Here is a 17,500-nt window from a genome sequence, read left to right on the forward strand (position 1 = left end):
AGCACTACACCCTGATATAGTGATCTTCTCCAATTCTACCAGACATTATGTGGGAACTAACTGTACCCTGGGTGGGGGGACATATGGAGGAGGCTCATGAGGGAAAGGTTTGCCAAAACACCAGGAGCAGGTAGAGTAGAGTAGAAACCAGGATCAGCAGGCATGTTGCAAGGTAACTGAAGTAGGCTGCTGGGGTTTTGAGAGGCATTCATTCTGCAAAACCCTGACTCAATTTGGAGTCTCTGGTGCAGCAAAGAGGAAGGCCATAAATTCTATCACTGAAGCTGCAAAAAAATCCACTAAAGGGCATTGGATAAAGAGGGCAGACCAGTGGTTTGCTGCTACTAGGATACAAGCTGAGAGTTAATCAACCTGGCTAGGTCACCTGGGAAATGAGATCTGATGTTGAAAGGCCTGAAACTCCATATGACCCCAGAAACATCACTGATGAGGCATCTCAGAACATCTGTGAGATGTGTCTTAGAAACTGAAAAGAATGTACAAGCAATTAAATTAACACAGGTTCATTGGTAGTAAGTCTTTCATTGCCTACAGAAAAAAAAAAAGAGTGATGCTTAAAGATCATAGAAAGTTGAAAAGAGATTTTGGTTGTAACATGGAGTTATCTGAACTGAATCTATAGAAAGTTCCTTATTGGCTTGTATTGGTATCTAGTTGAAAGAATAATTTGTTTGTTAAATTAAGTAGGTGAACCAAGTACATAGAAGCTTCTAGGCTGATTTGTACTGTTTCATTTCAATGAAACAGTAAGGCATTTATTTAGAGTTATTTAGTTGCCTCTTTGAGTAAGTAAAATAACTAATTTTTGCAATCAATCAAGTTATTATTTCATCTAGTTTACTGCTAATTACCCACATGAATAGCCATAAGGGGAAAAAAGATAATTTCATTGTTAATTAAGGAAAACTCAAAGGAATGTAAGAAAACTAGGAACTGAAGTATATTGTAACGAAGAAACTGACTAATTTATTCCAGTTAAAGACAATAAACAAATAAATATACACAAAATGAAAACTTTTGAGTAAACAAAACTGAATTTACAAAGAAATGCGATCAACAAGAAATTACAGGGGGAAAAAAGCATTCAGTGCAAAAATTTATGATCTCCATCTTCAGATAAATATAGAATTGAATATTCCTAACGAGAACAAAATTCATATTTAATTCTAATTAGACTTTAATTACATTCATTCACAACGATAGGAAATCAAATCTGTCATTGACATAAACGAAGAATATCTAGCGTTCATCTAGCTGTTTGTTCAATGCTTCATGCTGTGTATAAATATATACATTGATGACGATATATACACACACACACATACACAGATAAGACAGACAGATAGATATATTGACAGAAATACTTAACGTGATACGCTCACACTCACACACACACAAACACACACACACACACACACACACACACACACACACACACACAGAGACAAGTATGAAAAGAAATGAATACAAATACATTACATTCCAACACAATAAACACAGTATTACATTGATAAGAGAATAAAGAATGCACCTTAAAAGAAGCTTCAGATCAAACTCAATTCTATTTGCAGTACATATTCCAATATTCCAATTTCTTGCTGATTAAGCATCTTACAATTAGAAATAATAAATTCTAAGAGATTCACAGAAGCTTGGTCTTTCTCAAGAATAATTCACACAATATCTAATTTCATATCCAACAGCAGAATCCTGAACCAATTTCAATAGTAAATAGCCATTGACCTTGACAGTTCAAGTATATCTTCCCCTAAATACAAAGTTCAAACGGCTGCTTTGCTCACCATCAAAAGAAAGCAGTGCAGTGATTGTGTTCCACATAAGTGCGCCAACAGGAAACAGAGAACTTCCTCAAAGACTACCAATACTTTTGCATTGACATGACTCAACAGCAGTGAACCGTGTTACAATTAACCAACACAATCTAAAATTGTTGAACAAGTGAAATCAATAATGGACAACAATAAAGAATGGCCATTGATGTCAGAAAGAATACAATCAAAACATATTTTGCTACCAATCTTGAAAAACAGATCCAAATCGATTTCTGTCTGTGAAATTGATTTTGTTCAATATATCTTCACAAAGATAACATTGATCTCAGTGAAAGACGTTATGATAACATCTTCATTTGGGCATTGACTTTTCATGTATTCCCTAAAGGATTGATAAGAATAACACAAATACATTGAGGTTATCTCACATGACAGTTTTCTATTTTGATATTACATCTAAAAGAAGAAGGGTCCTGACCACATCTCGTATACAAGCCATGTGAGCATGGTGAAGCAGTGAGGACCACAAAGTTGATTTCCAGTCTCAATTGCTACATCTTCAAAGCAATGCAAAGTAAAATTCAATTTGTTCAAGATTTATGCCAAGGCAGCATATGAAACTGCATTCAGTAGTGAGACGCCATCTTGGACAACCAAGAGTTTGGAAGAGTTTGGAAGAGTTTGGAAGAACAAGGGGTTACTCCTTAGTCACTACCACTCACAGGTTTGTTCCAGTTCAGAATGAAAGCACCTGTCAAAGGCACCATTTAAGGGTCAGATAAAAGAAGAGGGTCTTGTCGGTAAGATGAACAGCATTTGGAGGAGGATGGCTCCAAGATATGTGTCACATAAGCTCACCAATGTCATGTGAACCAATCCCTCCACCTAAGGTTTAAAAAGGCCTTGTGCCTTGATGGTAAGCCCCAAGAGAGCAGAAGACTAGTAAATATTAAGCAATGATAAACCGCCATGGTGATCTCTTCCAGTTGATCATAGAATAGCAGAAAGATGGTTCCGGAGCTGCTGAGTGCTAAGAAATCTAAACTGCAGATGTCTTTCTCCAACAATGAACAAGAGACTGATGGAGGACCTTAACTACTGACAGACATAGAGTACTAATATAGAACAGGATATATAACTTAGCCATTATAATGCTTGATCCAAGTTTACACATATTGAATGAGTGAAAGAGGTGACACACAGTTAAAATACATCGTTCCATTCAGAAAATAGAAATAAATTTTAATGAGTATTGTTTACTCAGTGGTGCTCTTATGGTTACTGTATTGAAAGTGTTTTGCATAGGATGTGTGCAGTACCCAGTAGTGCAATTTTCTGTATGTTATATATATTTGTAAGTCCTGGTGTTTTTGTTATGTATTTGTCTGAATATTTTTTTATTATACCTAAGGCACCTACTATGATAGGAATTGTTTCTGTTTTTAGACTCCACATTCGAGTTATCTCTATTTCCAGGTCTTTGTATTTTGAAAGTTTTTCCATTTCTTTTCGAGAAACGTTGTCATCTGCTGGTATTGATACATCAATTAGAAAGCATTTTTTTCTTAATGATCTTTGACAACTATATCTGGTCTATTTGCCTTAATTTCTCTATCTGTGTGTATTGGCATATCCCAGAGTATATTATTATTATTATTATTATTATTATTATTATTATTATTATTATTATTATTTTTATTATTATTCAGTTGTCCAATTTTCATTGTGTACTTTCACTATATATCAAGTACCACTCTGTGCTTTGGGCAATTATTATTATTAATAATAATAATAATAATAATAATAATAATAATAATAATAATAATAATAATTTGCATGTTTACATGCAGCCACAAACTATAGGAAAGAGTATAATCAATTAAAAGCCATGTGCAGTATATTACAGGTACCATTTGCTTTTTACAAGTGAGTATTTGAACTCCAAATGCATAGGGAGATATATAAATAGATCAAGGCATTGTCCCTTCAATTGCTGCCAATCCACAGCATTGTTTACAAACGGTGGGTGCTAGGAGAGAAAATAAATCACTTGAAAGATAATTCTTTGCATAATGTCGAGAAAACAAAGTTATTCAGACTATTGAAATGAGTGTGAAAAGCATTTGAAGAAATTCTGGAATATTTGCTCAGAAGAATGAAATGGATTAAATGATAGAGAAGGTCTTGAAAGACTAGTTCAATGCATTGGCATTTACATAACCTGGCCAACCTTTTATTCCATGCAATTATTTTGACAATGTCTTGGCAAAGTGATGCCTTTCATTTGGAAAATTAAATCTATTTAGAAATGAAACCATTCTCCTTTTATAGCTTTGATGTGAAACTTTAAATGACCCTTTGGCATGACGCTTCGACATTATAAATAAAAATTGTAGTCGATGATTTGATCTAATGACAGCTTAAAATTTCAAATACTAGCTTATGTTGATAAGTCTATCATCACCATCATCAGCACCAGCATCGCCAAATGATATTACAAGAATTTCTCACTTATCTCAATCAAATAGATGGATATTTATATCACTAAAAACACATTCCACTGGGACCCCCATATTCTAAACATGACAATCACTAACCTATCACCAATAATATTGTCTCGGTTGTCATTCAATCATCTCAGTCCGTTTTAATCTTTTAGTTAAGAGTGGGGAGTGCTTGTGACCCTTTACTGAACCTCCAAGACTACTGGAAGGGGAGAAGGCATCTTCAAGCTTGAGAACTGACCTAAGTTCATATAACGGAACAAATTCTATCAAAAGATACCCAAGATGTTTGGTGGTGGTGTCTGTGTGAGTATTTTTAATTCCACCTTTTAAAGAGGACCATGGCAGGATTTGAACTGAGATTGCAAAGAAACAAAACAAACACTGCAAGGCCTTTTTTTCCTTCCACTAATCCACCACCCTGGGTTGATTAATTTTGAATGAAAGAATAAAAGGCAAAAGATAAAGAAAAAATTGAAGGGATAAAAGGAAAAGCCGACTTTGGCAGGATTTGATCTTGGACGCAGAAAGTCCGGGTAAGTACTATGAAGTATTGTATCTAACTCTCTCTAATATCTCTACCAGTTTGCCATATACATGTTGATCAGTAAACCATAAACCTGATAGAAATATGCCACCATAAAGCAACATGTATATCATCTCTGTCATTATCGTCATCGTTTTTTACAGCTGCTTTCCATGCCAGCATGGGTTAGATACGTCATCATAATTTGAGTTAGTTCTTATTCAGACTCACTACTCTTGTAATTTGATGCTCACACATTTTAATTTTGGCCTGACTTCTATATCAGGATGACCTTTCTATCAGAGTATAACTTAGTGCGTTTTATTGACACAGGCATTAAAGAAATTGTAAGTTGTATGTACACATGCACCCACATACATTTGCATGTATGTGTATGAATGTATAGGGGAGGATGTGTGTATGTGTGAGTGCATGTGTATGTGTGTATGAATGTATGGGTGGGATGTGTGTATGTGTGAGTGCATGTGTATGTGTGTATGAATGTATGGGTGGGATGTGTGTATGTGTGAGTGCATGTGTATGTGTGTATGAATGTATAGGTGGGATGTGTGTATGTGTGAGTGCATGTGTATGTGTGTATGAATGTATGGGTGGGATGTGTGTATGTGTGAGTGCATGTGTATGTGTGTATGATCTTTCATTTTAATTGAAGTTCCCTTCAAACTGATAAATATCTCAGATCCATTGATCTCAGATATAAAGCCTAACTGTAATTTTGTGAAGACTCCACAGAATCTTCATCCTCTTCTAAAGACACACAGGATCCACCAGTTACTTAAAGATGGAGATACTCTGATCTTCAATTCAACATTAACAAAGTTACAAGAAAATGCTAGCCATTCTTTAATAGATAACGTTTGTTTTAAATTTATTTATGTAAGAATCTTCAAAGTTAATTTTAATGTAATTCTTATTATATTCTTTCATATTTTATTGTGAGGTAAGGTATTCTAAAGTTAAAGCCTTCAAAATGAGGCAAGAACAAGAGGAATTTTGTTGAGAGAAATTTCGCAGCTAAATTGATCAGGTCAAACAACTACTGAGAAATTCTCTTATGTTTCTCTATTTTAAAGTTAATAGTTTCTGCAGTGCTTCTTGAACAAATGTTGCTACTATACAGAACAAATGTGAATGGAAACGTTCTGTTGCTGGCTCATTATGAATTTTATAAGAGCATTTCACAAGGGATGTTATTTATATATCAAAAATTTCCTAAGCTCGATGCATTCTCATGTTATCTCATTTGGTATAAATTAAAATGCTACAATAACAGAAATAGCTGAAATGTAAAGAGAATGTCATAACTTAATTTACTCTATACAAAATATAAGTATACTTGACACATGTAAAATATCTAAATACAAGCTGCCATATGAAATATGAAAGAATTCAATCAATGAGCTTAACTTAGATTTTGGATAAGATCTGATAAGGAACAAAGTTTTGCTTTAAGCAAAGCATTTCTGTGTTTAACATTTGACATATTATATTGAGTTTATTCTTACTTCATTAGCTGAACTAATTGAAAATTGGTTTTAGCATTGAGATAGCTATAAACAAAATGGGAACTCTCTAAGTAATCTGTTTGGTTTAAAGTACGTAAGATTTTTATTGCACACTTCAAAATTTGACTGGATTCAATGGAAACGAAATTTTTGAATGGTCTACAATTTGTGAAGTGTTACTCAAGTCAACAATACTGCTAGAATCGGAAATACATGAGAAGCACTTTTAAAAGAGATGAACATGATGTTATTAAAAGAAACAGTTTGAGGTCTTTCTCCTCCTCCTTCTCCTCTTCTTTGTCATTGCCATTGCCTTCTTCTTCTTCTTCTTCTTCTTCTTCTTCTTCTTCTTCTTCTTCTTCTTCTTCTTCTTCACTACCATCATTATCGTTATTATTATTATTATTATAATTAAAGCAGAGAACTGGCAGAATTGTTAGCACATTGGGCAAATTACTTAGTGGCATTCATCTTTACATTCTGAGTTCAAATTCTGCTGAGGTCAGCTTTGCCTTTCATCCTTTCAGGGTCGATAAAATAAGTACTAGTTGAACACTGGGGTTAATTTAATTGACATAGACTCTCCCCTGAAATTGCTGGCCTTGTGCCAAATTTTGAAATAATAATAATAATAATAATAATAATAATGATAATAATAATTATTATTATTATTATTATTATTATTATTATTATTATTATTATTATTATTATTATTATTATTATTATCATCATTATTATCATTGAGTGAGAGAGCAGTGCATGCCAGGTAAAATATGCGAAGCCCAATACACCCATCATGACTACCCGTCTGATAAGGGTATACTAGGCACATGCATCACAACTATATGTGCAAAACATGGTGACCTCATATCAAGATTAATTGTGCAAAATCTTGCAGGTGGGACCCAGTTAGAATTTTTTTCAGGTCGAGTAGCCCATAAAGCTCAAAAGCTCCCTGAATAAGGTTTATTTAAGGATGTTGTATGAAAAATCATGTTTCCAGAGGTGAATTATTCAGACCCCAAAAAATTCCTCTCAGCACATATTTATGATGCTTCTCCACTACTCCTGCTCGTGATCAGAGATGCACATATCATCAGCCACTAAGGGACCTGCTCATCTGGTTAAGGTCAAACAACTGATAAATAAATCTGCAGTACTGTGCAGAACACGTGCTATTGTGCATTTTTGCACCAAGACAAAACAATGTACATGATAACACTTCTAATCAGTTAAGATCAGAAACCATGAGAACCACTGCCTCGTATTATATCAGGGCATGTATCATCCTCATCATCATCATCATTGGACAAAATCCCTTACTGTGTTTGTTTTGACCTGTTGTATTATTGGTTTGGATCCAGAAAACAACTTCAGTTTTCATCCTTCTGGGGTACATAAAATAAAGTATCAGTCTAGTATTGAGGTCACAGAGCTGGCTTTCTTTCCTTGACATGGTCAGCAGAAAAAAAGAATGCGGTCAGCATTCAGTAAATAGGTTGATAGATTCTTACCATTACCTTAGCTGGATGTATGTACATTTTACTATATTTTACATGAACAAGTAAGTCTTCAGGGGAGTATTTATAAACATCAATAGGTCAATGTTTAATAGAGACAATAAAGCTGTTACAATTTATGACATGATTATAATCTTTAGTTAGAGAGAACGACTCATACGAAAAGTGCAGTTAGTTAAGAATTCCACAAAGTTTCCCCCCTCTTTCATTTTGAAGTTAGAAATCTTTGCTGTTCAAGCAAAATCAATGATGACTTTATATGTTGGTAGGAGACACTTTTATAATCGATAAAGACAAACAGACTATTTCAGCCATTTCCTATTCATCACCTATCTCACCTACTTAGAGTCCATTAGCTTATGGGCAAATATACAATTATCATACCAATCGCAATAATTCCTTGATTGATGTTAGAAGATCTTTAATATTTAGTTCTTTCATTCAAATCAAGACTTTGATTCTATGATGTCTTTTTCTCTTTTCTTTTCTTTTCGTTTTTTATTATTATTATTATTATCTTGTTTTTTTTTTTTGGTACCGAAAGCTAATAAACCAACACACACACAGTTATGCATTTGTGATTATATGAATACATTCATATATATATATGTGCTTGAATATATATATTTATATTTATATACATACACACACATACAGATATATATATATATATATATATATATATATATATATATATATATATATATGCACACAGATATATATTTATACATACATGTATATATATATATATATATATATATATATATATACATGCATAAACATAAATATGCATGTATACATACATATATATATATATATATATATATATATATATATATATATATACATACATACATAAACATACATAAATAAGTATATACATATACATATGTATAGGTGTATCTATATATATATGTATATGTGTGTATATGTATATGTATATATATATATATGTGTGTGTGAGTGTTTGTGTATGTATTTATATGTGTGTGTGTCTGTATGAGTGTGCGTGTGCACACATGCACACATACATAGATCAATCAATGTGTATGCACACACACACGTGCACAGACATGCACAGACATACGCACATGCATAAATATATATTTTATGTTCCTACTGGACTAGTTGTGTCCTCAAATTGTTTGTTGTTCATTAAGCAGTGAAGGGTGTGAAGTATTCACCATTGCCAATCTGCTACGACAAAATGAAATGTTACAAAAGCAGCATAAGAAGTTGAAAGAAAAATAAATAAATAAATAATAATAATAATAATAATAATAATAATAACAACAACAACAACAGCAATAATGATAATAAAATAAAAATAAAAATAATAATAATAATAATAATAATAATAATAATAATAACGATGATGATAATAATAATAACAACAATAATAATTGCATAAGTGTAGACCTACTAAGGTTTACAGAAAAAGCTGAATAAGTATGTGTGAATCATACCATGATCAAAGGCTTCATCAGTAATATGAATAAAATAAAATAATTGCACTTGTAAATTGATATTGGACCTCATCCCCATCTCCTGAGATAAAGCAATCACAAATAGTAATAACCACAATATTAAATTAATTTCTTTTTTTTAATTACAATTTATGAAGTGCAGTGCCTAATTCTTCTATGATAACTGTAGATTATCTTATTGAACCAAGAGAATGTACAGCAGTTCAAAGTAATCTTTTACCAGGTTTTGAACTAATGAAGATGCTTTGGTTTCAAATTATAACACAAGGCTGGCAAGTACGGGGAAGTGGGTAAAGAGATTACATCAACCTCTGTCACCCCAGTACACAACTGGTACTCATTTTAGTGACCCCAAAAAAAGATGAAAAGCAAAGTTGACTTCAGCGGAATTTGAACACAGAACATAAAGACAGACAAAATTTTGCCCAACATGTTAACGAGAGCTTTTTGCCTAATGTGTTAAAAAATCTGCCAGTTTGCCCCCTCAACAAATGAAGGCATATTGGTTTCAGATTCTGGCACAAGGCCAGCAGGTTGGGGGTGATGTGGAATTGGGGGTGGGCAAAAATTGATTAAATTTGTTGTTAAGGGGTATAGTCTGTGGATAAATTTACCCCAGTATATGTCTGGTTGTCATTTTAATACTGTTTCACATTTTTATTTCTTTCTTTTAGGCATTAGACCAGGAACACAGAGGGGAGCTGCTCTGAGTTTCTTAATTGTTTTTATTGTTTTTTTTGTTTTTTTGGTTGATCACACCAACTCTAATATGTATTTTCTAAAGTTTGGTATTAAATTTATTGATCCCTATAGATCCCTTGGTTGAAGCAGTTGATTATGAAACATGAACAAAGAGCACACACAAACACATGCACAAACACATATACACACACACACACACACACACACACACACACACACACACTCATATCTATTCCTCTGTAGGCACAAGGCCTAAAATTTTTGGGAAGGGAGTAACTGGTGCTTAATTGGTCCTTGTTTTTATCAACCCTGAAAGGATGGAAGGCAAAATCAACCTTAGCAGAATTTTGTCTGACATACTAACAAGTCTGTCAAGTTGCCTTATGTATGTATATGAACTCTTGCAAAGTGATGCCTTTTAACACCTCTGTCGTTTTTTGCTTCACTTCTTCCACATCTGCAAATTCCATAGCACCAGCATTCGTCACCAGTGATGACATTCGAAAATAGTCCTTTGATAAAAAAAAAACGTCCCGATCAACTTCCAACTGCTTTTTCAGTTCATGACATGCATTCAGTCATGACTACTTTTGATCTTCCTTGAGCAAGCTAGGCACAAATTTCACTGCGACTCCTTTCATTCGCAATTCCTCACAAAATTCGTTGGGAGGAGCCCCAGCAAGCCCCAATCATATCAACAAGTTCAGTTGTTTGGTGGTGGTCCTCCAAGATCAGTTCATGAATTTTCATGTTTTCATTCGGGAGCTCAATGGGTGTCCTGAACAAGGTTGGTTTTCAAGCAACAAATTACCATTCCCAAAGCATGGAAATCATTTGTAAACCTCTGTTTTGCTCATGGCAGTGTCCTTGTAAGCTGTTCGAAGCCCATTGTTTTCTGCAGCAGAAAACAGAATTTCATGGATGCACGGTGTTCCTTTGTTTCAGCAATTGCAAAAATTGACAAACACGAGGAGCACTGTAAGGCATGAACGTGCCATGTGGCAGTATGACTTCACCCAATAACGCTGGTCAATAGACTGATGCCTAAGAGTCACATTAAGTGGCTTCTAGTGGCAGAAGCCTGAACTACAACAGGTTTATCCCACAGAGAATATTTCCAGTTACCTTTGGGTACACCTTTGTATTGTAGCTAAACTGTATTGGTATCCATCATTTGTACCATCTCTTTTTTTTTTTTTTTTTTTTTTGAGGTTTGTTGGTAGGAAGGAATTTGATCTTGGGCCTCACCGAGGCGATGACTACGGACCGAGACCTTTGGAAATGGGCTGTGCGTGAGAAGACCCGGCAAGCCAAGTAAGATCGTTGCCAGTGCCCCTGGACTGGTTCTTGTGCGGGTGGCACATGAGATGCACCATTTTGAGCGTGGCCGTTGCCAGTACCGCCTGACTGGCTCCTGTAGGATTTTCGAGCGAGATCGTTGCCAGTGCCCCTAGACTGGCTTGTGCGGGTGGCACATAAAAGACACCATTTCGAGCGTGGCCGTTTTCGTGCGGGTGACACGTAAAAGCACCCACTACACTCTCTGAGTGGTTGGCGTTAGGAAGGGCATCCAGCTGTAGAAACTCTGCCAAATCAGACTGGAGCCTGGTGTTGCCATCCGGTTTCACCAGTCCTCAGTCAAATCGTCCAACCCATGCTAGCATGGAAAGCGGACGTTAAACGATGATGATGATGATGATGATGATATATATACACACACACACACACACACACATTTATACAAACATACACACACACACAAATCCGTTTACAAGGCTTTGGTTAACTCAGAGCCTAAGCAGAAGACTTTCTCAAAATGTCACACAGTGGGACTGAACTTGAAACCATCGATTTGGGGAGGCAATTTCTTAATTACTCATTCATGTCTGTACCGAATAACAATATATTTAGAAACAGCTCTTAGCTTGGCTTTGTAAAGTCAATTTAAAGACAGCTTAATTAATATTGAATAAATATAAACAGTCAAGTCTAATTTGCAGAATCGTTCTTTAGGAATCTATAATCATTTATGTTGTAATATTCGTTTGGTTAATTTGCAGAATTGCCATCACACCAGCTTCCTTCATTTAGCCATGTCATTCTATATTCACAGTTGAATTCACTGTGGGTTTGGTTTTATCTTTAAAGTGTTCATAAACTGAGAACCAGTAATACACTAGAATGAATTTTACTGAATTTAACTCTCTCCATGTTCTACTCTACAGAAGAAGGCCATCATTACATCAGGAATGTTTTATACACACACCTACATGCACCTACTCACACACACACATAGACAAACATCATTCACAGAAACACTTTCTCACTGAAACTTTAAGAAATACTTTGTAATGATCCCACTCAGTAATATGGTTGGTGTTAGGAAGGGCGTCCAGCAGTAAAAGCCATGCCAAAACAGACAATGGAACTTGGTGCAGTCCTCTGGCGTGCCAACTCCTGTTAAACCGCCCAACCCATGCCACCATGGAAGACTAATGTAAAACAATGATGATGGTGACACCATTAGTGGTTTTAGAAAGAGTGTCACCATAATAAGTTACATTCAGAAGTTTATATGGATGCTTAGGTGCTAAGAAAGTTACAAGAACCAAGTAATCTTGCACTGTGCTATTTTAATCTCAATGTTATTACACCATTCAGATTTACTGTCTGATAATGTAGTATTGAAATTCTACAATGTGTCATGTGGTTGTAAATCTTGGTTCAGCCAATGACCTTCAAGCATGGCAATAGTGTAAAACAACATGACGTGATTGGGAGGTTTGATTTTAAAACATTTCAAGTAATTTAACTATTTATAGATTTTGAAATAAAGCACACTTGACTCTAAGTTTCTTTGTCAGCTTATACTCACACTACTAACACATCTGTTGTTTGATCATCTAGGTAAAGATTACCGTACAACAGATAAATCCGCCCCCACTTCTCTTCTCTTACACAGAACAAAATCTTCAACACTGGTTCAATATCTAGTCACATCTGTTTTACTAGCTATACGAACAACACTCCTTGGGAAAGATTACAATATCTTTGACTCCTGTTCGCTCTTGGAATCAGAGAGATATTTCATCTATTTATCAATAGGTACTGATCACAAGTGATCAATCAGTTAACTGTTTATAAAAGTTGTACAGGAGCAAGGGTAATTTTTTTTTCATCATTTTATACATAGAGACTCTCTTTCCATCTCTCTTCCCAGCCCCTCTCTCTCTCTCTCTCTCTCTCACAGACACACTTTCATGCAGTTTATTCACACATGCTTAATGGTAGATAATCAAAGAGACGATACTTATTTTATCTCTTAATTGCTATCAAAACAGGAAACAGTCAAGTAAAGAATAAAATTATTATCATTATTATTACTGTTATTATTATTGTTGCTGTTGTTGTTGTTGTCATTTTGTATTTGTGAGGAGGGGTTTAGTGTTGTTTGTGTGTTCTATTGTGAATGACAACAATACAGGAAAATAACAAAAAAAGAAAAAAGAAAAGCACAAAGTATGTATCCAACAGAAAATAGACAAAGAATACAAAGCATATATTCAAAGAATTAACGTAAAAGACGTCTAGGCAGAATTCCAAAAAAAAAGAAAGAAAAAAGAAAAAAAAGCCTCTCTATTGTGCTGATGGAATCTATATCTGATTATCAACTCTACAAGATTTAAAAGATAGGTGCGAGGGGGAAAAATTTTAACTGCTTCATATAACATCTGCAGAATTCTATGAAAAAAATACAAAAATGATCATGTTTAAGCAAAGAAACGAAGTGGTCCTGAAAGTACAAACACAGGTCATAGAGTGCTATGCATATATTGGTTTTGTTTCTATCTAGTGGTGCTCATGAACTCACCCCATAACCTATGATGTCGTATATTATGGAGACCTGGACGAGGGCCATTTATCTTGTCTTTATGCAAATAATGTCTGTTGGGATTGTCTTTAACTTCAAAAGCAAATTTGTTATCCATTCCAGCTGCAAGATTATAAAAACAACATTAAATATATTATCAACGAATCACTTTCAGATAAGCAGCATCCCAGCACTGTTGCAAACGTTTGAAAATCTACAGGAATAATTTGAATATTAAACAATGTTGGATTAAGAAAGAAAAGAGAAAAATATACAAAATACATGAAAAAAAAAAAATAAAAGATATGATTTATTTATATAAAAAATAAGGTTTTCAGGAAAGAAAAATGATTATACAGCACCAAAGGTGACACTTTAACTGTGTGGTTAAAGTACAAAATTGCTTTTCGTATGGTCTCCATGTTCTAACCTAACTACAACCCATAGCTGTAGTATAAACCTCTGTCATTGATAGAAAAGACATTAGCAATGGCGATAGCATTGATCCATCATAGGGAAAGATTGAAATTAGTACTCAAAAAAAAAAAAAGAAGTATTTTGCTTAGTGTTTAGTATACTTAAAATCAGATGGCCCGAACACATAAGCAATATGGAGCTATGGCAAAGAACAAATCAAGTTCCGATTAGAGAGCAAATATTTAAGAAAAAGTGGAAGTGGATTGGTAGCACAATTACAAAGGACACACCAAATGTAGCGAAAAGTAATTTACAGTGGAATCCAGATGGATATAGAAAGAGGGGTAGGCCTAAGAACTCGAGACGTAGATCAACACAAAAGGAACTAGAGAAAGGGGGACATTCATGGCAGAGTATAAGTACAGAAGCGAGAAATTATGCGACATGGAATTCAATTATAAGTGGCCTATACTCTGCGTTGGAGGGTTAAAGGCAAAAGAGTTTAGTTAAGGTACTTAACACTGTATGCATAGCTAAGTATTTTGATCCTCAAGATGGTAATTCAGTGGCATATAACATTCATGGAAAAATATGCTGATATATATGAAATAACAGAGTTGATTCTTGCACATAGTATTACAATCTCATAGGTCTTGTATATAAAATAGCAGAGTTAATTCTTGCTCATAGAATTACAATCTCATAGGTCTTGGGTTGAAACCTAGTGACAGTTTTGTAGTGTCTCAGTGCATTGTTCTTAATTAATTTTGCTTTTCTGCAGCCCCCATAACTTGGGAATAAGTACCAGATCATCTGACAATGTTACCTGATGTAGACAAACACTTATAACAGCAGGAAATATATTTCACATCTGCTTTAGTGCCAAAGAGATTAGTAAAAACATTTAGTCAGTAACACAAGTGTATTTTAGACAAGAGGAAGTAATATTCCATCAATTTTTGTCTCCAGAATGACATAACTTCAACAAAGAGTCAGAAACATCAAAGGAGATATTTTTGGTTCGTGCAGTTGGTATATCTTGTCTGTAGCTCAATTGCTGATAAATTTGTATATATACACACCAGGCCACTTTTGGTTTTAAGTCATGGTATTGAACAAATTATTCAAGTGAATGGATTTCTCTTGTACTCCGAGCTATTCTGAGACAACTGAATATATCAACACTTGCCTTATTTATGTCTCTTATTTGTGAATCATAGACTTGACTGGTTTTCTAAATTGTATATTATAAAGTCAGTTATGTGTGCATGTATGTCAGCTAAACAAAAGAACAAAGTAGCTCACAAAACAGAGGCAGATAGTACAAGAAACGGAGAGGCAGTTCAGGCAGCGACCAACATTGTTTGCATAAGATAATGATTGTTCAATAGAAGCACATGTTATATCCAATATATTTTATGCAACAGAATTTTCCAAGCCTAGTTATTATTTCTTTTCTCAAAGACTTCCATTTTTCTTTTAAAGGGTTAGTGTAGTGATTACCAAGTGAATTAATGAAAATAAGTTTTTGTTCCATTTATTTATTACAGTGTATATAAATATAGAAGAGATAAACTAACCAAAATAGGAAAAAGAAAATTGGTTATGATGAACAGGGGTGGGTATATAACGATTTTATAATTCATGAAGTAACATAAAATTTGTACTGTAACGCATTTGCATCAGTTATTAGTAACAAAACTTAATGGTTAGCTGTACATCAATGCAAGTGATTAGGGCTACTCTATGTTGACAATAACAACATTAAGTTATCTGCCTCTACATTATAACGGAATGATGACTCAGTATTAGAAGATCAAAACTAGTAGATTATTGAACCAAGTTAAAGTATTTTTCTTGTACTGTAGACAATTGAATAACTAAAGTAGAAAGAGACCTCCATTTTTTGTAGAGATCTTGGCTGTGTGATCAAGAAATCTGCTTTAGTACCAGGTAGTTTCAGGTTCGTCCCAGCTGTGAGGAATCATGCACAAGTGTCTTGTATTATACCCATGGGTTTCCAAGTGACTTATTAGTAAATATGATTGATAGAAGCTGTGTGCACTTGAGCTTTCTTCAATCTATATTGCCTTCATATAACACCAGTGTTTGTTTGTATCCCTATAACTTAAAAGTTTGGCAAGTATAACAACAGACAAACTAAGTATTGGCCTTAAAATAATAATTAATACTAATTAATACTGGGTGGGGGAGTTCATTTAATCAATTAAGCCCATCTCCATGCTAGCATGGGTTGGACGATTTGACTGAGGACTGGTGAACCAGATGGCTACACCAGGCTCCAATATGATTTGGCAGAGTTTCTACAGCTGGATGCCCTTCCTAATGCCAACAACTCTGAGAGTGTAGTGGGTGCTTTTACGTGCCACCGGCACGAAGGCCAGTCAGGCGGTACTGGCAACGGCGATGCTCAAAATGGTGTATTTTATGTGCCACCTGCACAGGAGCCAGTCCAGCGGTACTGGCAACAATCTCACTCGAATGTCTTTACACGTGCCACCAGCACAAGTGCCAGGAAGGCGACGCTGGGCACAGGTGCCATTACGATTTCACTTTCGCTTGCCCCGACAGGTCTTCACAAGCCGAGTTTCATGTTCAATTTCAGTGTTGATACTAACTATCATAATTATTTGTAACATATATATATATATATATATATATATATATATATATATATATATATATAAATAAATGTGTATGTATATATAAATGTATGTGTGTGTGTATGTATAAATTTATGTACTTGTACAAAAAGATATATATGTTACATACGTATTTATTCTGCTTTACATAATTACTAATTGCACATTTTAACAACAATGCATAACAAGCAATAAAAACGAAAACAAGAAAAAAAGAAACATACTAATAAGTAAAAAAGAAAGAAATTTAAATATATAACGAAAGAAATAAAATGAAAACTAATTATCAAGAAAGAAACAACAGTAGAATCATCAAACAAAATGAAATTAACACTTTGTGGGGGGAAGAAAAAAACAAAAAACCAAGAAAGGTAAGGGAAGGGCTCAATGGAAATTAACTGGAAAGATATATTTTTAAATCTTCCCATTTTGATGAAAGAAGCATTGTTGCCAATAATTCTAATAGACAC

The 17,500-nt window shown here is 34.4% G+C and overlaps 1 long non-coding RNA gene across 1 annotated transcript in view; it reads right to left on the reverse strand.

Annotated features, from left to right (window-relative positions):
• Positions 1–10,573: 10,573 nt before the first annotated feature.
• Positions 10,574–17,500, reverse strand: part of LOC149132955 (uncharacterized) — a 67,461-nt gene continuing 60,534 nt past the window's right edge. Inside the window, exon 2 of the long non-coding RNA XR_016243803.1 lies at positions 10,574–14,073. This is a non-coding gene — a long non-coding RNA (uncharacterized LOC149132955). The remainder of the gene's footprint in view (positions 14,074–17,500) is intronic.

This window comes from Octopus bimaculoides, chromosome 12 (genome assembly GCF_046866305.1).
Source record: "Octopus bimaculoides isolate indiv1 chromosome 12, ASM4686630v1, whole genome shotgun sequence".
Lineage (NCBI taxonomy): Eukaryota > Metazoa > Mollusca > Cephalopoda > Octopoda > Octopodidae > Octopus > Octopus bimaculoides.